Below are 27,380 nucleotides of genomic sequence, written 5' to 3' on the forward strand. Positions count from 1 at the left end.
TTCATTTTTGGTAGCCTAACATCTGCAGATGCCTGATTTTACTAATCCTGCCTGTGACTAGCTCAGGCAGGCTGGCTGATGCATTCTCAGAAAGATGGAGCTCACATGTGCAAAATCAGGAAAACAGCCAAACCCTCAAAAGACCTATGAAATAAAATAAGCAGGTTTCTGGGATTTGGATATGACATGTCTGCCATCTAGTAACTAGTCAGGGCTTGTTTCATGTAGAAAATGAAGAGTAAATAATCCATACCACATAAAAGGGGAATAAATTTACTGGGGCATTTGACAAATGAGAAAAAGACTTTCAATGGTATTTTAAATGAGGTTCTTGGAAAACAATATAATCAATAATTAAAATAAAAATATGTGAATTCATAAACTTGTTTTGTTTGGCTGTAAAAACAGTTGTATATGCTAAACTAATAGACAGGAATACAAGTGATGAAGTGTTACTGCAATAACGGAGTTGAAAACTCTGGGTCCCACTCTCAAATACAAAGAGGTTGTTAGCATAAGGTCCTGTTGGCATGAGATCTGATCTGGTAACATTTTGACCAGTGAAGTGGAAGCCAGGACATCAGAAGTTCTGTGCTGTTTTGTTCTTTGATTTATTGGGTAAGGCACAAATTGGCACAAAGGACCACTTTCAGTCTCAGTTTACCCATTTGTAAATGAAGACGTATATCACAGTGATGTTATCAGACAGACTTAATTATTGTTATCTAATTAAAACTTCTCAAGTGCAAGGCATTATAGAAAGATGCAAAGTTTTTTGTTCCTAAAGTACATTTAATCCTAATCGTCTGCATTTGTATTTCATGGGTAACTTTAGCTGTGGATAATGTTTTTCCTTTACACACACACATGTTCTGTTGAAAAATAACATTCTCTTTGCTTTCTAATAAAGTGTTCTGTAGTGTGGCTTGGCATCCAAAAATAAGGCTACAGTTCTGCTGAGCATTGATTTAGTTTAAGTCTTCAATTTAGTTAATTTCTCTGAGCCATGTAAGATGCTGACTTGCAGATAGTTCTACAATAGCTAAAATACTGCTTAAAGATATAATGCTGGTGAACAGTTTATTCAATATATAAAAGACCCCTTAGCTTTACAAGCCAGAGTTGTCCATTATAATGAATGCTGACTTTCTGCACAGGAGTTATTAATCTTAATTTTAGCTTTCTGTACATAAAAGAGGATGCTCACAGCTATAGAAGTACAAGTGTTTGCTGTGCATAAGGGGAAGAACGAGTTAAGGGTCTCCTGATGAACATGCTTTGGAAATACTGTGGCTCTCTTGCTAGAACATGATCCTGGCTTTGTGTAAAAAGGTGTAAGGAGTTGCTTGCGGGTACTCTCAGCGTCCCTCTGACTTCAGAATGTAGAAACATTCAAGAGGGAAAGGCATGGCTCTGTCAGCCTCAGAGTCCTGCTCAAAGGTTGTTTTTTTGTTCTTGGTGTTAGAATAATCCTCTCTGACTTACTGGCAAATGGGATCTTGTATTGCCACCTGTAGCCTTACTGTGTGTCCTGCTGCTGCTCACAGCATGATCTTATGGGTGGCTGTGATCTCCACTGGACAATCTGGGGACTTGTGGTAGCACTCTGCATTTGGGGGCAGGATCTTGGTGAGAAATAAAGGGGACATGGCAGGTCAGTGCTCAAAGCACATCACTGTAGTGGAGGATGTGCCATGGCAAAGAAGGAGTGGAGCTGAATACTTGGAACAAGAAATTTGCATTTTCACAGAGGGTTGGTTGAGTAACATATGTGAGTAAACGGCATTAAAACTGGAGCAAAATTAATATCTTGCACTGAATATGGAAATTAGGAGCCAATGTCAGAAGCAGCTAATGCCTCTCTGCTGGGGGCAGCTGTGTTTGTCAGGGAGATAGGACAAATGTCAAAAAGAGAACATATCTCCAGGATATTCACTGCAATCTGTGTGCCAGCTTTTTGGCCAGGAAAACTGGCTCAGAGCAGCCCTGTTCTTTGGCCTCAGTCTGACTGAGACAAGTTGGTGTCGCAGTAAAATCCAAGTATCTGATTTCCCTGTGGCTTCCTTTGGGGCGGACCCATCAAGTAATTTTTTCTCTGGTCTCAACCCCCTTTTTTTCCCTGAGCAAAGGTACCACAGACTGTGACAGAAGTGCTGATGCAGTCCCTGCTGGGGCTTAGCCCTCCACAAGCACAGCAGGCTGGGTAGTCCTTGGCTCAGATGGAGAGTGCTGGGGGCAGGTGACACCTTCCCTTTCACTGCTTGGAGAGGTCCTTTTCAGGTCTAACTCTCCTCTCACTAATTTTAGTCTTATGCAATTAAATTACTTTAGTGAGGTTGCCTCTCGATTTATATCAGCCCTTGAGGCTTTTGCTGAACAAAGTATGATGTTACACTATTTCTGGACGTCATCATGTGCTGATTGTGCAACAGTTAAGAATAATGCTTGGTAAGTCATTAGTACTTCAGTTCAATTTGTGCTAAAATAATCAGCTACATCCCATTTGGTTTCTAAAGCCTCCTCATTATTGCTGCAAACATCAGACCCATGACCTGCTTTTCACTCTGGGAGAGAAGGGTAAGTGAATTTAATGTGATCTCTGCATTACAAAAAGTCTGCTGCTGCTCCCTTGAAACCAGGTGGTGCCTTATCATTGACTTCAGTGAAGGTAGGATCAGGTCCAAATTTCAAACACTTAATTTTCCACCAGAAGAGAGTCAGGCTTAAATTGCTGCACTTCTTTGGCAAATAATGAACGGGACCTCATTATTTCTATTGGGACGTGACTTTACAGACGATTACATGCTGAAAGTATGCCACTGATACACTGGCTTTGTCCTGAACTGTGAGATTTGCACAGAGAATCAGAGGCTGCTAACTTTCAAGACACTTCATTCATCCTCATATCATGAATGGTTTTGTCAATGAATGGGACTACTGATCTTGATGATCTAGTATTGGCATTTCCTGCTACGTACGAGCACAGTGATGCTACGACTACTGAGCAATATCCCTGCATTCTTTTAAGATGAAAACTCCACCAAAGTAGCATTTACCAGAATTTCTCTCCTTGTAAGGTATTACTGTGATCTTTGCAATTTCTAGAGTTGGATATCTCTTATGAAAACAATATACAGATTAAGAATTGAAGGAGTTTCTCCAGAAGTTTTATGTAGAAAATCTTGGTCTGAGTTTCTGAACATATATTTGCTAACATGTTGTAAATCAAGACTTGACAAAATGAATTTGATTAACTTTATCCTTATTGCTTATTACAGGTGAAATGCAAATAGCACAGGAATAGAAAGGTTTTGACCACGATAGATCTATTTGCTCCTGCCACACATTCCCTGAACTCTACTTTCTAGAGGCATTTTGGGGCTAAAACCAGTAGTTCATGTGTACTTCTCAAGTGTCTATAATGCTGTGGAGAAAGCGTGTTGAGAGTGCGTAAGAGACTTAATGATTTATGAATTTATTCTTACAAAACATTTCTGAGTCAGATAAATACTGTTATTGCTGTTCTGCACATGGGCAAATTGAGGGGCGGAAAGCTTAAGTAGCACGCACAAGATCACCCAGCAAGTCTAGAGAAAATAGGCTGGAACCAGAATGTTTCATTTCTATTTTCATGTTCTGTAAGTGTTAGATCATCTTTCTCCCATGATTAGCTGCTAGTCTGGCACCAACTCAGGACGGTTATGATAGAGCTATTTTTCATACAATGGGATGAGACTGCCATGGCTTTAATTACAAGCATGTGTTCACTCCTTTATGGCATTGTGATTGTTATGTAAGGTGATGTGTAAAATTAATGAATTTTAAATTAGGAGTTTACATTACAAACCCTTTGGGGCAGGGAAAATTTGCTTTCTTCCTGTTCATACAGCACTTATTCACTTGGGACTCCTAGTTAATGACTGGGCCTTGGAACTGGTACACCAAAGCAAGAATAAAAGTAATTATCAGATTATTTTTATTCAAGAAGAAAATGTTTTACGTAAATAAGGAAGAAATCTCACCTTAAGAAATTTGCAGAAATGTTTGTACTTCTGACTGAACATACTTTTCATAGAATTCACAACTGGGATGGGACACATAATTTTAAACTTGAGTTTAGGAGTAGAAACATCCTAAACATGTCCCACAACATATGTTTCTAAATTTTGTAAATTTAACCCAACTCTTTTGGAGAACAATATGATTATTTCAGAAATGAATAGATGATGATACATTTATAGCTTCTTTTCAAAGAAAAGAAAGGTAGCCAATCCTTATGACTAATAATTATTATTTAAAGTACAATCTGAGACACTTGTAAAATTTCAGCCAGGGTCTTGGCATGACTTGGTGCCCAAGAAAAGGATATCTATATTGGGAATCAGCTGCTCTTACACAATCTTTTTGATGATTTGGAACCACTTAAAAATAAGGGGTTGATGATATAATACATTCTTTGGATTTGGAGATGTTCATCCTATTCCTGCTTTGAATTAAGAGAATATATTGGTGGTTTAGTTAAATGTCTCTTAAGTCAAAATTATATGTCTTTCTTTATCCTGCATTTGAAGCCAGATCCAGCTCTTACTATAAAAAGAAACATACAGGTGCAGAGAACTTTCAGCTGCTCAAAGAGTGAGATTTCAAATGCTGCAGTGAATTTGAAGCTGTGCTCTGCAGACCACCAAAGACCTGGGGAGTGTCTGCAGAAGAGCTGGCTCATCAGATAGGATTGACTGTTTTGTGGGGTTTTTTTGCTTTGTTTTTCGTTTGTGATTTGTTTTTTTCCCCCCCCCAACAGTTTAATGGTTCTAAAAGTAGCTAAAAACACATAAATATTTCCTAGCTAGCACTTTCAAATGTTAACAGTTGTGCTTGCCTCAGGGCTGTTATTCAGCCACTAAAACCAGAAGGTTTCTGTGTAATCAGAAAGCAGGGGTGAGTCTCAATGACAAAACTTAGGAAGATGCAGCCTGTACTCTGAAACTCTTAAGGAATTTCTGGCCCATGTCCTGCTTAAAACCTGTTGGTAAATGCAAACATCTGACTTCACTAAGCAACTGAGGTGTATTTATATCGTTGTGAGAATGCAGACAGGGTGCTAGTGAATTGTAATGATTTTTTCTGATATGATACTGTCAGTACCAGTTAATTGGAGGACTTGCTGCTGGTAATATGCTCTACAGCAGCTAATGATCACTAAATAATAAAATAAAAGTATGACATATTGTTTAATCACCTAATAGAACATTGCAATCTATATATTTAATCTGAAAAGTTTACAAAGGATACAAGATTAAAAGTGGCAGTCATTGAAGTAGAATAAATACTGTGCATTTGATTAACAATTATAAAACCATGATGAATCAAAAGCCTAGGCTTTATTTTTCTCCTTTGTAGCTCCATCCTATGTTATTCAAGTTATTTCTTTGCCTTAGGTGGCAGAGAAATAAACCTCAGTAAAATTTAGACACCCACAGGTGAGGCATTTCTAGATCTGGTGTTCAGCTCTTGAAGGTGCTATTTTCCCACCAAATCTAGAAGGCAGAAAACTCATATTTTTTGCAACCAGAAAGCTGGACATAGCAGAGAAGAGCATGGGTTATCAAAATAGTTTTTGCTATGCAATATGCTTATAAATCAGAGATTTTACAATGCTATTTATACAGAGTTTATGATGGCAATATTCTGTTACAACTGGGACTACTAAAAGGATTTGTCACTGATATTCTTGAGGCCAGAATACTCTTTGACCATTTTTTAGATTGATGCAATCCAAAATTAAAAAAAAAAAAAAAATTAGATTAACCCTGTTCAAAGAAATAGGCACAACTACGTGAATCCTCTCTAGGTGATTAATCTAAAAGAAGAAATTGATTTCAACAGCCACAGTACTTCAATTGTGAATTGGTGAAACTATTAATTAAAGACATTACTTGGGAATCAATAGAAAAGAAACTGTATCAATTTGCTCAATCCAGCAATTTAAATTTCTCAGGATGCCATGAATAAACTGTGAAATGTATCTTTAAAATAAAGTTTTTAATTAGAACTGGCAGTTCTGAACCTGCTGTTGGCAGGAGCCAACCTACTGAAAAAGAGCCCGATGCAATAGACTGTAAAGTGCATTTGCTTGATGCTTTAGCATTTAACAATAAAAAAAAGAAAGAAAAAAAGAACTATCAACCTATAATACTTTAAGTTCTGTTTCAGCATCAACATTAGAAGATTTTTTTCTCTATAGTTAAAGCAGTTTGGAATTTTCAACTGTCATTCTTTTACAATAGGTATAAATGTGCCAAATAGGTGCCAAATACAGATGGTTTCTTGAAGGGTGAAACCTGTTTTACAGGAACACACACAAAAAAAGAAGTAAAGATGAGTAAAAGGAAAAAAAAAAGTCACTTGCCATAGCAGATTCAGCAGTGCAAGGCTGTACTGCTGGTGCCAGTAATCCTTCATTGGTTGTGACCTGATTCAAGCACTCAGCTGAGCACACGCTCAATTACGCTTTACTTAAATTGCATTGTCTCTTATCAGGACTTAAGCATGTGCTTAAAGTTCAATGTTTGAATTTTAAATAGGGTTTAGGCATGACACCTGCTTGGCAGAAATTACTCAGTTATTTTCAAATATGCCTCACTGCTTGTTCCCCAGAATAAGTGGTGCTAACATTTTTAAAAATCCCATTTTAGGCTGAGTAAAATAGGTTAATTTGTTGCTTTGGTGAGCATCCGTGGTAAAAAAATAAACGTTTATGTTAAGGGCCAAAAGATTAGATGAATAAAATGGCACAGTATCCTATGCCACCTGTATGTGCTCATTCTTTTTAGAAACGTGAGTCCAACTGTGCTTCCCTTTCACCTGTGGTTCAGGGGCCTTGGTGGCTTCTGCATTCCTCTTCTTTCATGTTGCTCTGACTGTGATGCCTTTTAGAAAAATCCATTTTTTTCTGTAGTTGAAGCCCAATAACCCTTGTCACTGACCTCACCAGCCATATGCCCAATGTGAGCATGACTCACAGTAGCGGCGAGGAATCCTTATTCTAATTTGCCCCCTAATTTGCCAGGGGAGGGGGGGGTGGGTGGTGGTGGTGAGGGGATGGGGGAGATTCTGGTATTTCCAAACTCACTTGCTGGAAGTGTTGTGTCAGTTACGATAATTTGGTCTAGCACATAAATCCTTAGGCTGACTTGTGATTCCCAGCACACCCCTTGTAGTCTAATTGAGGAATTGCTTTTCTGTCAGTCACATACTGTGGTGGAAATGCAAGAATGTGAGAAACAATAGGAGCAGGCTTGTACTGAGTCAAAACAGATAAAGCCAAATTGCTTGTTGGACTGAAAGATGGGAGCAAGAAAGTTGGTTAGAAAGCCATTGCTGATGCCTGTACAGAGGGTACTTTCCCAGTGTGGGAGCATGGGGAACAGGCAGGCAAGCAGCAAGTATGCCATGAGCCTCTTCTTTATGAAAGAAGAAGGATAAGGGCACCAAAACAACACAGTGTGCTAGAGCCTGCAGGGCGAGGAGAGTACTGTCCAGATTGGTCTGGAGGTAAGAGACAGCTGGGGTAAAATAAACCCATGAGCAGGTTGGGTGTGAAGTGAGTGATGCACGGCGGGAGGGAGGGATCTGTGCTGGGATCTGGGATCCCCCTGGGCTGCTCCCAGGCTGCCAATGCTCTGGATCACTTCAAGATGGCTGCCCAAGGGAGCACATGGCAGGCTTCTTTTCCCTCTGGAGACTTTTGTTTGTTGTTCCTTTTCTGGTAATTTCCTCTAATCTGAAGAACAAGATGTCCTTAATGAAAACAGATGTTTTGTTCTCTTGCATATGAAAAAAATATAATTTCACCCAAAATAGAATAAACCGAAAGAATGCTGAAACCAGTGATGGGTTTCCATAAATCTCTTCATCAATGCCCTGACCTGGCTGCTCCTTTGCCCCTGACACATTGTGGAAGCTGTTGATGCAAAGGTCCGTGGTGAGACCTGGGTGTAGGAGTGAGTGAGCTGTGTGCCTCTGTAAAGTGTAAACACCACACTGAGCTGGCTCACAGCTTTCCTCATCCATAGTCTCCCACTGTGAGATCCTGGTCAATGGCAGCTTTTGTCATTGGCTTCAGTGTAACTCGGAATTGGTCCCAGTATTTAATTTAAAGCACAGCACACAAAACACCAAAATCATAACATCCCCGCTACATTTATAGAGCTGCATAAGCCACCGATTAACAAATGGATGAGATACTGAACTTTGCTTTACCATCTGTCTTTAATTACATAAAATAACTTGAAGCAATTAACAAGAAAGAAACACTGTGACACAAATAAATAAATCCTATTGATAGAAGCAGATGAGGGAATATTTGAATATATGGATGAAACTCTCCAAAGCTGCATGATCTGAACTCAATAATATTACAAATACTATCTGAAAGATTTATACTGACATTGCCAATTATTTTTGAAAAAGAATAGTTACCTGTGAAGATGTAGAGAAACAAAAGGGAAGCCCTGTGTGTGTGAGTACGAAAGGTAATGTGCGGTTTATCCAACAGTCTAAGTTTTTCTTTCACAGATAAGAGAAATTAATATCAACAGAAAAATATACAAAGCATGAGGTTTCATAACTGTGGACCTACAATGAGTCACGTAAGTCTGTGTGCTTGTAAGTGTTTAGGCACCAGTCGGGATTAGGCTTTTTAACACTTTCCAGGATTTAAGTTCTGAGCCCATTTTTTCAGCATTCAAATACACTTGTTTGCCTTCTCTGTCTAAGCATTTCATACAAATGAGTAACTGTACAACAGGTATTGAGTAACTGCTGAGGGGATTAAAAACTGACTAACTGATAGGTGTCAAAAAGCAGCTATCAGCTCTGAAGGAAAGCTCTGAAGTCAGTTTGCAGGAATGGGTGTTACACTTGGCAGGCCTTAATACTGCCCTTAATGGTTGAGAGACAAGTACATTCTTAGATTAAACAATGCTTAGTAAATTAGGGAGGAAATTAAAATTGGTGGAATGATAAATAAATTGTGAAGATGAAGCAGCCCAAATTCGGTAAGCAGGACCTCTGTAGAAAAGAATCTTAAATCATGCACAAATAGTGTCTGTATTGATGCAATAGAAATCATATCCCAAGGGTTGAAGAGTCCACGGTATCACTGCAGGGAAGCAATTGGACACAGAACTCAATCTGGTGTGAAAAACGAATAACCTCCTTTTTGAACAAGTCAGCAGGGATACATGAGTTGACTTATGTGGCTGGGGTGTGTTGCAGCACAGTGGGTGCTAGAAATCTGAAAAAGGGTGGGAGAAAAAGTACAAGAACTGCTTTCAGATTGGAAAGTACGTTTTGTTTCCCTTAGCAAAATGAGATGACTGGATTACAGTGTATAATTACCTTCACAACAAGAAAAAAAGTGTCTTGCATCAGATGAATATATTACAAGAATCAGTGGGTAGAAATATAAGCCAAATAAATTTAAGCAAGTGTCAAGGCTTGGATTTGTAGCAGTAAGTGTGACGAACTGCTGAAACAAACTGCCCAAGAAAGCAATTGTGTACATATCAAAATTGAATCTCTTTCTGGAAAACACGTCAGCCAAGCAATTTTGGGCTCCAAGAAATTTTGGGCTCCGTATATAGGGAATCAGGTAATGTCTGTGACAGAAAATGCTAGACAGGACAGTTAATGGACATTTGTAACCTCAAAGATAATAAATCAAGGCCAATGTCTTTAATATTTTAAGTATTTAATAACTTTAATATTTTAGGCAAAATTCTGTTTGTTTCTTACAGCTAAGTCATCCAACTAATCCCAAGGAAACACTGAGGCAAATAGTATCAGGAACAGCAAGAAGTATGGTCTTGTAAAAAGTAAAACATATGGAATATGCTTTTCATGTTAATGTGCAACATATAAATTCTATATATTACAGATGTGGGGACCGAGGCTGTAGGCTGTAGCCAGGATGCTCCAAGTTGTAACTCAGCAAGCAAGGCAGTATGCTCAGTGAGTGAGCTGAGAGATACACAGCATGATGGGAATGTGGGTGAGTGCTGTATGGAGCACTGAGTATGTCATTTGACATGGTTTTGGGTATTTGTGTTGAGAGAAAGAACCAATTGTTTTGGTGGAGAACACTATTGTGTAGACTAAAATGGGAGAAAGAATGTAAACAAAGGGCAATGATCAATTGTTGTAGCTTGTGGAAATGTCTTATAGGTCACGTCAGGGACTTTTGACAGACTGTTCTATTTGGTATCTATATGACATTCTTTGAGTAGAGGTAAACAGAAAAATAGTGAAATGTGGTGATGATACTAAACCAGGAAAGAATGTAAACAGAAGAGAGCAGATAATGATATCAAAGGAATGGCAGATACTAGTAAGCTAAGCACAAAATCACCCAAACAATTCACAATAACAAAAAGGAAAACAAATGTCAGGACTTATTGGAATGTACATGTCCTGGCTATCAGTATTTCTGATAGAGTTTCAAGGTACAGTGAAGAGAAGACCAGATGGGAGAGAAACATGAATTTGCACAGTTATAAAAGCTGTGCACGTACAGATATGTACCATGAAGCAGGGAGGTAAGACTGCCTGTGCAAAAGATCTGTGCTATTACATTCAACTCTGTGCTCAATATTGCCAGCCACTGACTGACTGGAAGGAGTTGGAAGAAATCCATAACGATTCAAAGGCTGGAAAAAACACTTGGGGGAAAGACTCAGGCTCAAACCAAACATCTCATTAAGCATAAACTTAACTTAAAGTGTATGAGCTGTGCTGCAGATTTACAACTCCCTTTACAGCCCTGCTAGGTGGCTTTAACAAAGGAACTACATATCAGGTTAAACAGTGCACATGTTAAAGCACTTCATCAGCCTGGAGCAGGAAGAGGCTTGGTTAGATCTGTGAGGAAACGTGATCAGAGTCTGTGAGCCCTTGGCCACCAAAAGGTGCATAATGGATGCACCAAAATCACCAGGCAGTCATTTATTACCATAAGACATGGAACAAAGGTCAGTAAAATCTTAAACCAGCCAACATTATATAAGATGGAGAGGATGGCACTGAAATAATGTTTGTGTGTATTTTTTTAAGGTGAAAATTGGAAAGCTGTCAGATGGTCTTTCAAGAAGAGTTCATGTTGTTGGGGTTTTAGGATAGATTTGAATAAAGCACCAGAGAATGTATATCTTTACATTGGAAGGCTCAGTGTTCTTCCCTATCCCAAAAATTCCTATAGTTACCACAGAACCTTCACAATTCAAGGTGGGAGGAACAGTTCCCTTTTGAGCTCTGATATAATCTCTGTGACTGTTCATAAAACAGTTACTGTGAGGCTGAATTCCTGATGCTGGTTTTCAAACCAAAGAAAATTAATCTTTCAGAATAGGGCTGTGGAATGCTGAACTGGAATCACAGATACGGTGGGAATATCTCTCCTGTGTAACCATTTATTGTGCTTATAACTGAGAATTATCTGAAGTAGAGAGCAGTTTGTTCTCTAAGAATGGTATTTTGGGGGAGTTAGCACTCAGTTCTTTTGGAAAGTCAAGAGGAGGTGAATACCCATCTCTTTAGACTCTTAATCATTGGCACAGACTGAGAAGGGGCTTTAAAAAAAAATTAGTCAGAAATAGTAAGGGAAAAAAAACTCTCTTCTTGAAAAAATTAACACTTCAGTGTTTTGCTTAAATAATGATTCTAGGCTTATAATACTGTAACTATCACATGATTTCATAGCTAGTATTAGCAAATCACTGCAGATTTCATTTCATAATTCAGAAATAAATTGGTGAAGAAAGTGTCGGCTTTGGTAGGGATTTAGTCCTGGAAAATTAGCAGGCACTTTTCTGAGCTTTATTAGTCAATACCCACAAGAATTTAATAAAACCCTTGCATAGATTATGAAATAAGTAACAGGGAAAGACCAGAGTGATGATTAGGGCAGAGCTTCCCTTTACAAGTCTTGATCGAACAAATTTTTCAAAGTCAGGTTCTCATCAGAGGATTGAAGTCAAGATATAGGGTTAAATTATTCACATGAGTGAGTACCTACAGATCTTTCTGCTTCTTCTTCTTTCTCACTAACCTTTATAGCCCAGTTTTATGTTTTACTGCTTTATTAATACCCTAGTGCTTTGCCTCTCCCAACAGGATGTCTCTATAAGATCTTTATGTACCAAACTCACAACCTGCTGCTCTCTTCATGCATTTGCTTAGCTTTAACATTCAGCACTCAGTCCCCTTTGGATATTGAGTTGCTGCAGCATTTGTTAAATATTTTATGTGTAGTACAATACAAAAGCTACCAAAAGAGGGCAACATATGAGCCAACAATAAGAAATGCATCCTGACAAGTTTACGGTTGTGTATTTGTGACAGCCTCCTCCCTTTTTTTTGATAGAAGAAGAAATTTTAGCAGAGCTGGTCAGTAAACAGAATTTCCATCCTATGGGAAGTTCCAACACTTGGTGAAAAAGAGAAGGTGGTGAAGTTTTCAGGGACAGAAAATTCCAAGAGAATATATTTGGCATGGTGGAAGTGTTCCATAAGTGTCAAATCATTCTCACACCAGAAAACCCGAAAGTTATAATGACATTAAAATATTCAGTTTAGTAGGAGAAATGTTAAATATATGAATGCTATATAAAGTTCAAAACAAGATTAAACAAAACAAGGAACTACTTATATGTTTTCACTTTAGGGAAAACAATAATTTAAATATAATTTACTGTAAATAATATTTTAATTTGTCTCCATTAAAAATGTTGTCAAAATGAGTATGCTCTCAAAAAAGCAAGCTGATAAAGATGAAGTTGTATTTCCTTGAAGAATGTTTCCTCTGAATAAGGTTTCATTATCTTTTTTCTTCATGAAATACCTGAGAGAATTTCAGAATACTCGTAATAAACCTGCAAGAGACTAAGGTAAATTGGCTGCATCCCAGAACTGTCCCCAATGCTCTGTTTGTGAAGTGAGACAACGCCAAGTGCCCAAACCCCAGGTGTGTGAGCTCTGGAGCTACTATACCCTGGACAACACTGAATGTGCATTCATTGCCAAACAGTTTATTATAAACAAAAGGGTTTTAAACTATTCAATAGCACTCCAAGGAATTAGACAGTCTTGAACACGTGCCAGCATGGCAATGGGTACAATAAGCAAATATAATCTACCTCACTTAAGGTAAATATTTGGCTACAAATGTATTGAGAGCTCTTTAATTCTTTGTACACTTCTGTGATGAGAACAGAGGAAAGGCAGTGGCAATGCGAGGACTGGAGGGTGATTTTTTTCCTTCTCTTATCAGCTACACAGATAGGCTAGCTGCCAGTCAAATTAAATACCTCACTGGAGGAAATGAATGAAGACCTGTAGGTGTAGAAATCTGCTGTTTATACAGCTACCTCAAGTTCTTCTAATGATCGACCAAAATCAGCCACATCTTCTTGGAGATGTACAAAATTCTGTGGCAGTATCCAGGAGGTTGACTATGGAAATCGGGGCATCCTCAGAATTTTCCTCCATTTATTTTTTTTAATATATTTTTTCAAAATTCTGCTTTCTGCCTGTCCCTATTATGGCTTAGAATGCTGGAAAGTATCTGGAAAGGAAAGAGGGTCAGATCTATGATCTATTTGGAGGGCAATGAAATATTTGGAACGTTTAGAAGTACTCACCCATTTTGAAGACAGGATGTTCTGCTTGCAGGAGCAATACCTTATCTTCTCTCATTTACCCACGTCCTGCTTTTGCATCTGTATTTCTGCAGATCCTAAAAGAAAAGATTTATTCTTCCTAGCCAGAAATAAGCAGAGGTTTCTGTCTGGAGAGTTTCTGTACTGTCTGATCTATCAGATGAACAATGACTTCACATCATTCACCTGATGGAGGGCTGCAGAATCACACGGTATCCAATGAGATGTTCAGAATAGGAATGACAGCTGTGCACACTGTCTCTGTGGATGATCGAGTGTATTGACTCTAATCACAAGGTTTTCAGACAGTTTCTGTATTTTGGATATGCAGGAAGATATTTATACTTGTCTGCTTGTCCTTCATTTCTTGTACTGCTCATCTATTTTTGATTAATGTCTTGATACTCTCTCCCAGGCAATGATGCTACTTTGGGGAGACAAACAATGAACAGTGTGGAAAGTAAAAGAAATATTTTAATGGTATTGTGAGGTGTGTTTCATTATCTATTTGTGTTTATTTGTAGGGAATAAAGGTGACATGCATCTCTAAATAGCCTTACCTCATGGGTATGAGCCTACATGTCTGACTGCCATCTTATATCGACACTTTACCCAGCAGCCTAGGGACTGGTGTTTATTCAGAAAAGAATTGGCCCATGCACACAGACACACTGATTCTCACAAATGGTTCTGTGTATGCCTTGGCTTCTCGACTTCTGCCAAATTCAAGCCTAAATTCTAGGAAGCAACAATAACACTAACAGGAATCACGTCAGACTTGAAAGTGATTGCTTTAGCTCTGTGAACACAAAATGGACTTCTTTTTCTTCCTTAGAAGTGATTTTTAAACATGCCTTGGCTTCTCTGAGCCAGCACAGTTTCACCCTGCCAGTCAGGTTACGAAGACGAATCTGTTACCCCTTTTTGCTGATGTGGTATGTCAGCCTAGTTACATCACATTTCAAGGCAGATGGATCTCTGAAGGAAGCTATCCAGTCTTGTGCTTTCTGCCCCCTGCTATTGATTCTTGTGGTTAGTCTGTTTCTGATTTTATTTTTCTGTGTAGTTTAAGGGCAAGTCTGTGGTTTGCCCCATGTGCCCAAATGAGGGAGCAAGGGTGCAGAAGACTGCCTGAAAATAAATAAATCAGAAACAGATAGACTAATTACAAGGATAAATGCCAAGGGATGGAGAACACACAGCAACCTCATGATCAGATATGCCTGGCTTGTTGGAGGAGGGATGGATGTTTCACTATGTTATGTAATCCTGCACCACATTGGAGAAGAGAGCCAGAGTGTCCTCTTCCTTGCCTGGCTGAGCAAAACCCTCTCGTGTGGTTTGCCTGCACTGCATGTCCCAGCATGGGAGAAACAGCTTCCCTGAGGTAAGGGTGTGGAGGAGCAGGGCTGGGAAATCAGAGGCTGCCCTTGCCTCCCCATTGCCTGCCCCAACAGCCAGCAGGGCTAAGCTGACAAGAGGAAGGATGTAATCTACTCCTGGTTGTTTCATGCTCAGGGCACATTACTTCCTTCCACGGAATAAGAGGATAGTCATGGATGTCATCCTGACTCACGGTCTCCTGGGGCAGCATGGCTCTGTGCCATGCCCATAATCAGATGACCCGGGGGCTGAATTAGGAAGGCTTTTGATGTCATTCTCTGAGTGCCGCACCACAGGAGACAAAGACTTCTTAACGTAACATCAGGCTACATCTTAAACATAACCATGAAACTAACTTTGACTTGCCAGCAGCTGGTACAGACAGTGGCCTCCCTACACCGCTCTGGCACTTAGCATAAGAAATGTCATTATGTGGGTGGATTAGGCAGAACCTGTCAAAGTTGTGTGCGTGTTCTTTGGCTGTGTTTCCCTCCCCAGGCTAATAATGCTGAAGAGATGGGGAGTGGGTTGACACATTTTCTGGCATGTGTCGTGTAACCCAGTGAAATGGAGGACATGCCAGTCACAAGACTTTTGTGCTTTAGTAAGGCGCAGGCAGCAGGGACATGCTGCAGTGGCTAGCAGTCTTAATCCTCTCTGGATTCACACCCCTAGCACCTTCATCATGGTTACAGCTCCCCCAGGGTTCTCTGACAGACCCACGGGTATGTTTGGAGAAAAAGGTAAGGAGATGTATCCAGGCAGGTATTGTTTAAGTTCATGTCACCTACAGACCCTGAAGCTCTTTGCAAATTGGCTGACATGATTTCCATAAGAGCCACTGAATTTTGCATAGGGGGAAATACTCATTGCTTGTTTTGCAATGTGCAGAAATGTTCTATACCAGTTTGGCAGGATACAAAGAATAGAGGATACAAAGAATAACCATGCCTGATAAGAAGACTTTCTTAGGATAGAAGACTCTAAAGCAAGATAACCAGAGACTGATGAAATTTAGGACACAGTCACTGTTTCTGGTTCCCTAATCAAGAATGAGAGGCGTTGATACAAATATTGGGCTGAGAGAATTCTCATGGTCTAGCCCAGTCTCAAGGTAAATCATCCTCAGGAGAATACAGAAGAACTGCATTCACTCTCACAGAGAAATCTGGTTTTGCACAGCTGCCTGATTAACACCTGTGCTGATGATGAAGTTTACTTCCTGGGTTGAGGCAATATGCCAGGTTGGCTCCTCACAAATCACCATCAGAAGAACAGAAGATGGAATGAATATGTATGCCCTGTATGACAGAAATGCCATCTTCTGTCTCTGCCTGTGTGTTGCAAGCTATATTTGGTTGTTGGGAAAAGATGTATGAGCTTAGGTGCCCCAAAACACACAGGCTATAGGTCTGATGTGACTTGTAGCAGGCACAGCACCCAATTCACTGGCAAGAGCTACTGTACTAGTTTCCTTGAAGCTCATAACATTAAAAAAAAAAAAAAAAAGTAGAGCCAGTAGCTTCTACAAGTAACTACAGCTGAACAAAAACTACTACTCTGTTGCTCTGTTGCAGCATCTGTAGTCTATCAGGTCAAGAACTGCCATGCCCAGATGCTGTGTTCTCATTCTCACCATGTAAAAGTGAAGACCAGCAGCTGCCTAAGTGATAGAAATATAACTTGGCAGGCAGGGAGGCAACCTATGGAGGGGAACTGCATGAATATAGGATAGGGGGTGCCTCCTCCCTTCTCTTGCTGCTGTTGAGTCACAGTTTGTATTAAGGGGGAAAGTGCCCCTTGGCTGTACCTCCTGCAAACACATCACTGGTGTGACAAGGGCGCTGCCCTGCGTTACACACAGCTTGTCACCAGTTAGTCACTTGGGGACAGGAACCTGAGGGACTGCAAAGCTCTGAGGGATGTCCTGTGCCAATTATGCCATAGGGGAGGCAGGGACAGAGGACAGTGATGAGATGGGAAATGACTCTGGCAATTTACTCTTGCTCGTACTGCATAACACTTGTGTGAAGTTGAGAAAACCTGCATGGACGCGATGACTGACACAGAATTTGTATTGTCCCATGACCAGTGTGACCCTGCTCAGACTGCCAGATAATGTCACATCTCCAGTTGTGTAACACCACCATGCTCTATAGATCCCAGGTCTCTAAACATTATTGAGCTGACTGTTTGTACCCTGTGGTGGGAATTCAAATATTGTTTATCAGTGGAAATGTGAACTACATGTCCTGTGCTGGGAGTAAAGCAACCTGATTTCTCATACTTGCTCTGAAAGTAGGCTCTCATTGGAGAGAAAAAATGTGTGCCAGCAGGGAAGAAGGAACTTTCATCTATGAGTGAGTACACAATGTGCAGGGTACAAAACAGTGTTTTGGTAGATACCAGTGTTTTGCAATTCAAGGATCACATGACTGGGAAAAAAATCCATTTCTGCCATGGTATTTTTCATTTACAAACAAACAAAAATTGTTAAACTCTGTTCATTTATTGCTTTAATTTCTCCCCACCTTGTTTGTTTCCCTATTTTCTTGTATGGCAATGTGTATGTTTTTTTGTTCCTTGTTTGCTTTTGTTTGAAATAATTTTGCATGTAATTTTCAGAACTCTTGCAGACCAGAGAGACTAGTAAATGTGTATGTTTATGCACCTTTGTGTATGTACAAAGAATGATGGATAGTTAATAAAATGCACATCACTGCAATCCTTTCATGCTTAAGATCCCCAAACAGAAACTGTGAGTATTCAAATAAAATAGAACTGATCCAAAATGTACATATTTAGCTTAGATAATAGCAGTCCCCAGATATGTGCCTCTTTCTGCAGTTGGAAATCTGTCAGTTGAACAAAGAGAAGGATATAGTGTGAATTAGGCTGTCCTAAAAGCTTTATATGATAGACACACTTTATGGAGTTAGTTCCATTTCTCTCACATTTCAAAAGCAGACTCAGAGCCTAGTTATCATGAGGACAAACTCCACAAAATCATTTTTTTTGCAGTCAAGGACTGCAATATTTTTTTAAAGTTAGAATACATGTTAAAAGAACAGTTTGTCCCAAGACTTATGGTTCAGCTGTAGAAAGTTTCTTCTTCATCCATCCATCTGCAAAATTGTTCCTGAAAAGTCATTCTGCATAAGGGTGTTTTTGCTATTTTTTTCAGGGAGAAAAAGTATAAATGAGCTGTAAAGCTCATGTTGTTCTGAACTCTTTCTCTCCTCTTTCACCATGAGTTCATCAAACAAAATTCCACAAGAAACAAATGTTATTATGAGATTAGCAGAATGAACGCCAGAGTTCAGATGCTAAACATATTTTTTAAAAAACAGTGAGCTTAATGACATGAAGGAAGTTGTAGTTTAAACATCAAGGTCAATTATTTCGTTAAATATTATTTAAAAGTTCCTTGCCTTGAAACAAAACCAGAGCTATCATTTTCCCAAAAATGCAAACAGATTATACTGCCCTGTTTGTCAGCTTCACTAGATAACTTCTATTTGATCTTCAAATGAAAACAGTTTCTATTTCAGATTTATACAACAGGCTGCTCTAAAAAGAAAAAAGATCTTAAGGTTGGACTGCTGTTTACTTTCCCTTCTAATCCAGTGAGAAGATTTGCATAAGAAAAGCAAGTAGATTTGAGTCTAGCTTTTGCTGTCTACATCGAAAGCATGAGCATCATTCAGTCCTCTCTATTTATTCAGACAGAAAACGATTGTTTTGTAAGTCAGGTGAGTAGAAAATCTTTCAGTCAGTTCAACTGGGTTCTTCTAAAAGTAACTAATCAAGACTAAGTGGTGTTTAAGTAAATAATAACAGTCAAACACTGAGACTTTAAAACCTAACCCCCCCACTTGCATGTCTGTTTCCTCATACCATATACTTGGTTTAAAATAACATCCAGAACTGGTGTTTCCTGGACCTTGCAAAGCAGCCTCTTGTATTTGCAGATAGCCTTCTCTCAGTTCCTAACAGCATCAGCGTCACAGGGGGTTTCAGCGAGCAGAGCAGTGATGGGTGGTGGTGGGAGCTCTGGGTCTCAGGACCCAGCAAGTGCCCCCAGCTCCAAGTGTGACCCCTGGAGCAAACCAGTTCACTCCTTTGTGGAGTGGGAATAGGGATTCATACCTACAAGAGTGCTGTGAAGCAGAGTAGTTTTATGCGTGCAATGTACTTGAAATTTTTTTTCGTGTCTAGAAAAGCAAATTATTATTTTTTAGGAAGAGTATTGGAAGGGATATTTTGGATCATGGGCTCAAGTTCCTTGTGGGTGGTAACCACATCTCAGAAGCTGGTTCTCAAACCAGTCAAATTCCATCTTCCAGGTGCTTTGATTCCTTCCTGACTGTGGAAGGCCTTTCTGGGTCCTCCCCACTCTGGTGGAGTGAAGGTGCTTTTCTTTTTCCATCTTGAATCCCTTCCTGGACAGTTTGTACCAATTCTTTCTCATATTTTATTTGGGAGAAGGGGAGGGAAACCGTCTCACAATTTTCAGATTCATTTGAATTTTTCTCTGAGCCCCAGACACCTGGTGGAAAGATGCCAGCAATGCTGTAGGCTGGTTCGATGTACCAATAAAAATAAAATTAAATTAAAAAACCCCAACCCTCGTGTAAGAAAAGCGCCATTCTTAGAAAGCCTCCAGCGTTCCAGCTAGAGCACAAACAGCTGCTTATTTAGGACTCTTCTCGGGTAAATTCACAGCCCCGGGCCAAAGGGGCCGCAGCTCTTGTGGTCTCGCACTAGCCCAGACCCCCCCCCCCCCCCCCCGGTGGGGGAACACACAGGGGAGAAGGGAAAGAACGAGCAGGGAGAGGGAACCATCCTTAACCGCAGCTGAAACTTCCCCTGAGGTGGGCCGACGCTCCGCTGGGTCGAAGTGAGGAGGAGAAACCTCCGCGGGACGTGGGTGCCCGGCCGGGTTCGGCCCCGCGCCCCCCGCCCGCCCCGCCGGGCGCAGCCCCGCGGCCCCGGGCTCCGCCGCCCGGAGGAGGCAGCGGGGCTCGGCGGGGAGGGACATCGCTGTTTTGCCCCTTGGCTCGGGTTTTCCTCTGCCCAGGGAACAAGCGCCTTTGTTGGAGCTGCGCTCCCCGGGGCTGGGGGTGATTTTTCGTTTTTTGGTTTTGACCTTTCTCCTCCGCTGCCTCCCGCAGCGGCGGCCCCGAGGGCGGACGGGGCGGCGCGCCGCCGCCTGTCCCCGGGAGAGCCTCGGGCACGAAGAGGAGCAGCCTGTGGGGCTGAAGCGGTGGCGAACGGGAGGCATTCGGGAGCACTTCGCCGGGTATGGGACAGAGGCAGCGGTCCGTGTCCCTCGGGCAGCCCGGTCCCTGCTTCCCACTGGCGAAGGCAGTGCGTGCCCCCGTGGAAATGCGGTGAGGCAGCGGCTCCCTGCCGGCACGCGGGGCACGGGCTGCTGCGGAGGGGCGCGGGCGGGAGACACGGCCAGGTGTGCCATCGGGAAATACCACCTCCAGCCACGGATCGAAGAGCTTCCAGGCCATAGCTGCACGGCTCGACAGGGGAGCAAAGAGCCCGTTCCCATTCCCCCTTCGACAACTACAGCCCACGCAGCCTCCAAACCCATTAATGCTGAAGCAGCCGCCACCAAACACTCTCGAAAAGACCCGGCCGGACCTCTGAAACCCCCAAAAAAAACCGAACACCAAAGTGGAAGCGAGCCAACAGGCCCACCGACGAGCCCCCCCGAAACGGGGGGCGAGCCTGTCGGCGCCGCCAGCACAGGCGCAACGCTGCCAGCCCGTGGCTGGCCGCAGGGGGCCCGGCGCCCGGGGGACCACCCTCACCCTGGGACACCGACTGCTGGTTCCTAATTCCTACGAATTCAACCACAATCCCCCCAGGGATAACAGGGGCGGGATGGGGTTTAACCCCCGAGTACAATTGCAGTGAAACCACAAGGAAACAGACGCAGGTGAAGGGCAGGGCGCGCTCGTTGCCGCGTTGCTGCCGCAAAACTTGCGGGGGCTCGGGGCGCCTCACACAGGGACGGGCAGTAAAGGGAGAGCCTCGCCCGAGGGCTCCGAGCGCGGAGAGAGGAGCCGAAGAAAACGGGCTTTTCCCGGGAAGCGGGGGCGGGAGCGGCCGGCTGTGCGGGACCAGCCCCCGGTGCGCACCTTCCGCCCCTGCGCAGCTCCGCGGGGACCTGCACGGCTTTTACACGGGCGATCGCGCCTGGCCGGCTCACATCGAGCAAGAGCCTTTCCGGGAACAGGCTACTAAGAGCAGCGAGAGCAGGAGGGGGAGGGTGGGTATGAAATAAAAGGCTAAAGAAACAGTGCGATTTTGGGACCAGGACCAAATCCTAACGTGTTACATAAAAGCCACGGGCGGTTCTTATCAGCAAGCCCGGCCTGAAGAGGAACAATCCCTAGGACCGGCTCCAAAACAACCCTGTTAAAGGAACAATTGTGAAATGCCAACTTCCCACCAGAGTACGAACAGCAGGAGCCGGGCATGTCCTGTCTATAACCGGGCTTCTGACAACCGACAGAGAGGGGAGGGGACGGAGGGGATCCTCTCTTGACAAGATTTATCAAGAAACATTTAACTGGGCTTTAATCATATTAGCAAGAGCCCAATTAGGGCTGAGAGCGAAGCGAGGCTGGGGAGAGGAGGAGGAGCAAGCGATGGAGTCACTCGAGGATAAAGTCCTTTCATCAGGCTGCGCTCTCGGCAAACAGAGGAGTGCGAATAATCAGTGCCCTTCACTGGGGGGACGGGGGAGGGAGCGGCTGGGGAATGTGTGTAAAGGATCATTAAGGCCAGGCAGAAGGGGGTTTTTGTTGTTGTTGTTGTTTTTAATTATTACGGCTATTAAGGTGGTGTCTGTGGGCTCCCTCGGGCGCTGTTCTCAAAGACGGAGCGGGGAAGAAGCGAAGGGGCTCGGAGGCACCTGCTGCTGTGCGATGACCTGATCAGCGTGTGCGGATAGGTCTCTCCCTCCCGGAGCAAAGAGGGGCTCCGTCCCTCCCACCCGACCTCACATCACCGAGAGAGAATTTCCTTAAAAGCCCTTTCCCCGGCTCTCGTCTCTCTGATGTCGAGCTCTTCCCCGGCGCATCCTACCTCCCAGCGCGACTCCTCGGGGGTAGCGCGGCGCCTCACCGCCCTCGGCGGAGCCCAGTCTGGTGCCCAGGGCTCGTCGCAAGCCCCGCGGAAAGCGCGGCGCTGGGAACGCCCGGGTCAGGGGCAGAGGGCAGAAGATGTCCTCCCGGGGTTCAAACTCTCCGTGCTTTCGCGTGGGCAACCTGCCCTGTCCTCAGGGACTCGGTTGCTCCAGCTGTAGGGGATGGGGTGGGCGGACAGCAAAGAAATGAAGAAAAACTAGAGATGACAGGTGGGAGCAAAGGAAGAGGCTGTGGATAAGCCCATGAACCCCCCTCCCCGGGTTACGCCACTTCGGGACACGGCGGTGGGAGCGCGGCAGCGGCCGTGACCCTGCTTGCGGCTTTCGAGACAGCGCCAGCAGCTGCCGGCAGCTACCCCGATTTCCTGCCGCTCCCCGCGGCCAGGAGAAGGGAGATAAGGCTGTTGGGCAACGAGGCACCTTTCGCCCAAGAAGAACCGGATCTTTGCGCCGCGGGGCAGAGGATGCTGTCTTTTTTTAACAGGACCGGGCCCCGGTGGGGTTTGCCATTCGCACCGACGAGCACCCCCGCTGTCGGAAGCCATCTGCCCCGTGCCTGGAGCGGAGAAGCTTTCGCCCCCTACGCCTCCCCCTCTCCCTCCTCCCCTCGCCCTGGGCCGCCCCAGCCACGTCCTCGGGGACGCGCGGCCCTGGGGGCAGCGCCTCCTCCCGCACCGTGCCCTTTGCGTGACCGTGCCCCCGCCGCACCTTCCCTGTCCCACGCTTACCTTTCCGGCCCGGCCGCCGAGGGGCTGCCCCCCCGCTCCCGCCCCCCGCCCCGTCTCCGCCATCCCCGCCGCAGGGGTGTCGCACGCCGCCGCGCCGGCACAGCCTCGGCTCTCGCCTTGCGCGCACCCGGCTGGCGCTGGCAGCCCCGCCGGGTTCATCCGAGGACAGCGGCGGCTCCGCGCCGCGGCTCGTCTGGCTGCCAACGCCGCGGCGAGGCTGACGCTGCCGCGGCCGGGGGTGACTCACGGCGGCAGCCGCCGGGTAGCGGATCCGACAGTCGAGCGGCGAGCGGGCACATCGCGGCCCCGCTCTTCGCCCCTTTCCCCGGGCACCGCGTGCCCCCCGTCGCACCCATGCCCCCTGCCCGACCCCCTCCGCTTCTGCCAAGTGGAATAAACGCCCGGGTTTCCGGCAAATATTCACCCTTCCGACACCGAACGGGAGGCCGCCCCCCTCCCGGCCGGCACCCCTGTCGGAGGCGGGCCGGGGTCCGTCCCCGCGGCCGGCAGCGCTCCCGGCGGCACCGGCCCCCAACGTAAGTGACCGTCGGGGCCGGGAGGGGGTGGCCGTCCCTCGCGGCCCGTGCCCGGCGGGGCTGAGCTCCGGCGCCAGGGCTTGGGCGGGGGCCGGGCCGGGCCGACCCCCGGCCGTGGCCCCGAGCGCAGCCCGGCCATGTGCCCCGCGCTGTCCCCGAGGCGCGTCCGGCGTGTGCCCCGGGGACAGCCGCCCGCACACGGACAAAGGCAAACACAGGACCTGAACGCGGGGCGGGAGGGGACGCGGGGCACAGACCGGGACAGGGACTCGGCGTCCGAGTGACGGGCAGCGCCGGTGTCCTCACCGGCGTGCTCTGCCCTCTGCGGCAAACACGCGGCAGGGTTTTAGCTGCCCGTGGTTTCCATGGAGCCCTCCTGGCACGTCCCAGCAAAAACGTATGGCGGATGTCTTCATGGCGAGCCTGCAGTGGGTCTCCCACTTTTTCTCAGAGCTTCCAGGTGGAGTGCACCAGCAGTGCTTTTGAGAAACATGTTTTGTGCATGACATCCCTGTTTTGAAACAGAATTTTGAAGCAAAGCTGTAGCAACACACATCTTTCAGTCCAAGCTGTCTGCTGGGTGCACAATTTTAAAAGCAGTGGCTCCCTGAAATGAGGAATTATTAAAAGCTCATGTATTAAGATGCTTAAGCCACAAAGATAATGGTAATGAGTGCTACATATTCTGCATACACGCTCAAGTTTTGGATATAGGATGAAGGCATGAAGTCGGGCCTGTACTTAAAAATACTCTAAAGCTACTTGTCAGAAATCTGCTGAAATAATAACCATGGATTTAGTGGCATGGATTATGCTGTCAGTCCTTCAACCTTAAGTTCATTTTTAAGTCCAAATTTCAGTTCCTTGAGAAAAGATAGGCGGAGGAGGAGGAAGAGGAGGAAGAGACTACTATAATTGAAATGCTGACATTGCTAACCATGGCAGTGTGAATTCACTACTATAATAAAACCTCAGCTAGCAGCCTAATTCCAGAGAGGTGATGTTATCCAGTAATAATGTAATCAGTTTGTTGGCTGCAACATAGGAAACTGGGAATTACTTTATTTTATTGATTTTTTTTTTGGCCAAAATGTAAAAAAACCCCAAAATCTATAAGATGCCAGGATTGAGTCAAGAAAGCTACCTTTGCTTTTAAAAATAATAAACCAAAGTTCTTCATGAACATTTTTCACTTCAGTGCAGTTTTACAAAAGCATACTTAAAAAGGGGCAGCTAGTGAGAATACAAGCTTTCAAGCCAGGAATTGGAAGACAGAAAGGCCCAAGGGTGTAACATTGTTAAAAGTGAGAGGTCCTGAAAGCACAATGTTCACTTTACAAAATAGAAGTTTTCTCCTGGGTAATCGTTGAATGAGTTCGCATTGATTTGCAGCTGTGAATTTAAAGGGAAAAAGGAGAAAGAAAATAAATGAAGAAGACAAATGCCTTGTTAGTAAATTGTGATGCAACAATTAAGAAATTAGTATCAGATATATGAAAAATTGGAATTGTCTGCTTAAGCAGTTGAGTTTATATATTCAGAATTCTCCATCCCTCATATCTTATTTTTAAGGAGTAAATATTCTGATATTTTTCTAGGCATCTGGCTCTCAAATGACAACAGCAGAAGTGAATTAACTTGTAAGGTGCATGTACCAGTGGAACCATATTAGTGAAATCTTCCAGAGAGGGTTAGTCAGTGTTAGTGAGGTCAGAATTTCAGCCACTGTAAAGGTTCTGTTGTTGCAAGGATAGAACATATTATACCTCTAATTCAGATTTAGATTTTGCTGTTGCTCTTGACAGTGTTCTGCCTGTTTAACCTTAATCAAAATTCACGGTGGTCAGTGGGACTCTTTGGGTTGGGGCCATGAATTCTTTGAAGGAGCAAATCTTGAGTTTCTCCATGTTGCTAGGAAGCCTAGTAGTACCAAGACAAAGACGTATGAAAGTATGTGAAGACAATGAAAACAAAGTAATGAGTATAGCCAAATCATAACTTCCATTTTAATAGAGTGGCTTGTAAATAACAGAGCCCTACAAGAATACTTGGGTGTGTCTGAGTCAACCCATTTTGAAAACCCTATGATATGCAGCTGCAGAAATGACACAAATTCTTGAAAAACAAAACTTGAAATTTCTTGAAAATCATGTTTCCAAATACAAGTGCTGTTCTGCATATAGATATATCACGTTGTCCAGTAACTCTTACAAAGCAGGCTAAAACTGCTACAGTGACTACCTTAAGGCAACATTAACCCTCTTTTAAAACTTGCATTAACAAAACATTATTATATGTATTACAGTAATTTGTGAATGTGTGTATTCTGGGCTGTGGAAAATCAGTGGTTGACATTCACAGTCAGGCTTACACCCAAAAACATACAAGTTAATTTGCACTACATGGCCATTGGCTCTACAGAGTAATGAATTGGAAAAGGTATTTTGAGATTATTTTCCAAAGCTGTCCTATAGATGTGATATAATGATAGTTGTTTTGGCTTTATTGTAGAAGATGATACCAGCTTGTGACTACTGACTGGGTGTGAAATAAAACATTATGGCTATATGCATTGGATGTGGTATGTCAGCAGTCATACAGGGTACTAATGGAAGCCTTGTGAATTAGTTCTGTAAAAAGATTCAAGCGACAATTAATTACTATTTCTCTCAAATACAAAATGAGAGAGCATTGAAAAATTAATTGAGAAAATTTATGTATTGATATGAAGCATGGTAGTTTGGGTGCCAGCAGCCACACAGGAAATTTCCAAACCACTAACTGGTGGCAATTTTGAGAACTTAACAGGTTAGCTTGCAAACAGTGTTTTCAGTTTGGGTTTTTTTTGTCATTAGGCCATGACAGAGAGATTACACTAGCCCAACAGAGACATTTTTGCTTCCTTGGTGCATTGTTCTTGAAGTCTTACCTCCTTCATCATTGCTCACAATTGCTTAGTTTTTAATTTTTGATACAAAATGTCACCTTTTTAATTGAGGGATTGAGTGTGATAGTGTGGTGGTAGGTCCTCATGTCTACAGGAGGCAAAGAAGCAAGTGAAAGAGGAAAAGGGAAAGAAGAGGGAGTTTGGAGGGCACAGAAGGAAGATAGAAAATGTGGGGCTTGCATTGGAATGACTGGTGATGGGATGAGACAGGACGAGACCAGACCACTGACTGTGGAGACAGCTGTGTTCAGAGTTTGTTATTTGATCAAACTACTCCTTATTTAACATGCCCTGCATTTCTCAGTGGGGATACAGCTTGGAATCTGTGTGAAATGGTGAAAGATTGAGAAAGTAAGGACAGAATGAAAAAGCAAGAGACAATTCCCTAATTTGTTTCTTTTGCATTTCTAAAGCCTGCCTAGCCCACACATCGGGTAGGGTATGCTTAGAATCTTGGAAAAAAAATAAGCTGCAGCTGGAACAAAGTTGGAAATAAATTCCAGTAATTTTAAGGATGATAAAAAATATCTGACTGCTTTTTCCCCCTCCTCCCTCCAGAAGGTCCAACAAAATCATCCACCCCATGGCAAATGCCTGACAACAACATGGTATGTGTATCTACTCTGAAATCAGAGTTCAGGGTATATATATGTAACTGCAACTCATATTTTGTCCTTCTGATATTGTTTACCTGGAACTTTCACGCTGCCATATTTTTTACTTTCTTTTTCACTCAATTTTCTTCTTTGCTTTTGGGATAGAAAATCCCTCACGCAGTGTGGTCCAGGTCATACTGAACCATGGATGTCTCATACAGAGCAGTATCTTATTCCACACATGACTTACTCTTGTTTCAGAAGTAGGGTGAGTAATAGGTGCTGGAATTTAGCTCTATACTGCATT

The 27,380-nt window shown here is 43.5% G+C and overlaps 2 long non-coding RNA genes across 4 annotated transcripts in view; one reads left to right on the forward strand and one right to left on the reverse strand.

Moving 5' to 3' along the window:
* Positions 1 to 22,569, reverse strand: part of LOC144246381 (uncharacterized) — a 92,017-nt gene extending 69,448 nt beyond the window's left edge. For both annotated transcript variants that reach the window (XR_013340089.1, XR_013340088.1), the window contains exons 1-2: positions 22,206 to 22,569; positions 13,698 to 13,792 (exon numbers count right to left, since the gene is read on the reverse strand). This is a non-coding gene — a long non-coding RNA (uncharacterized LOC144246381). The remainder of the gene's footprint in view (positions 1 to 13,697; positions 13,793 to 22,205) is intronic.
* Positions 22,570 to 23,404: 835 nt separating this feature from the next.
* The window catches only part of LOC116183704 (uncharacterized), a 94,408-nt gene continuing 90,432 nt past the window's right edge, over positions 23,405 to 27,380 (forward strand). For both annotated transcript variants that reach the window (XR_004148374.2, XR_013340140.1), the window contains exon 1: positions 23,405 to 23,530. This is a non-coding gene — a long non-coding RNA (uncharacterized LOC116183704). The remainder of the gene's footprint in view (positions 23,531 to 27,380) is intronic.

Source organism: Lonchura striata, chromosome 6, assembly GCF_046129695.1.
Source record: "Lonchura striata isolate bLonStr1 chromosome 6, bLonStr1.mat, whole genome shotgun sequence".
Taxonomy (NCBI): Eukaryota; Metazoa; Chordata; class Aves; order Passeriformes; family Estrildidae; genus Lonchura; species Lonchura striata.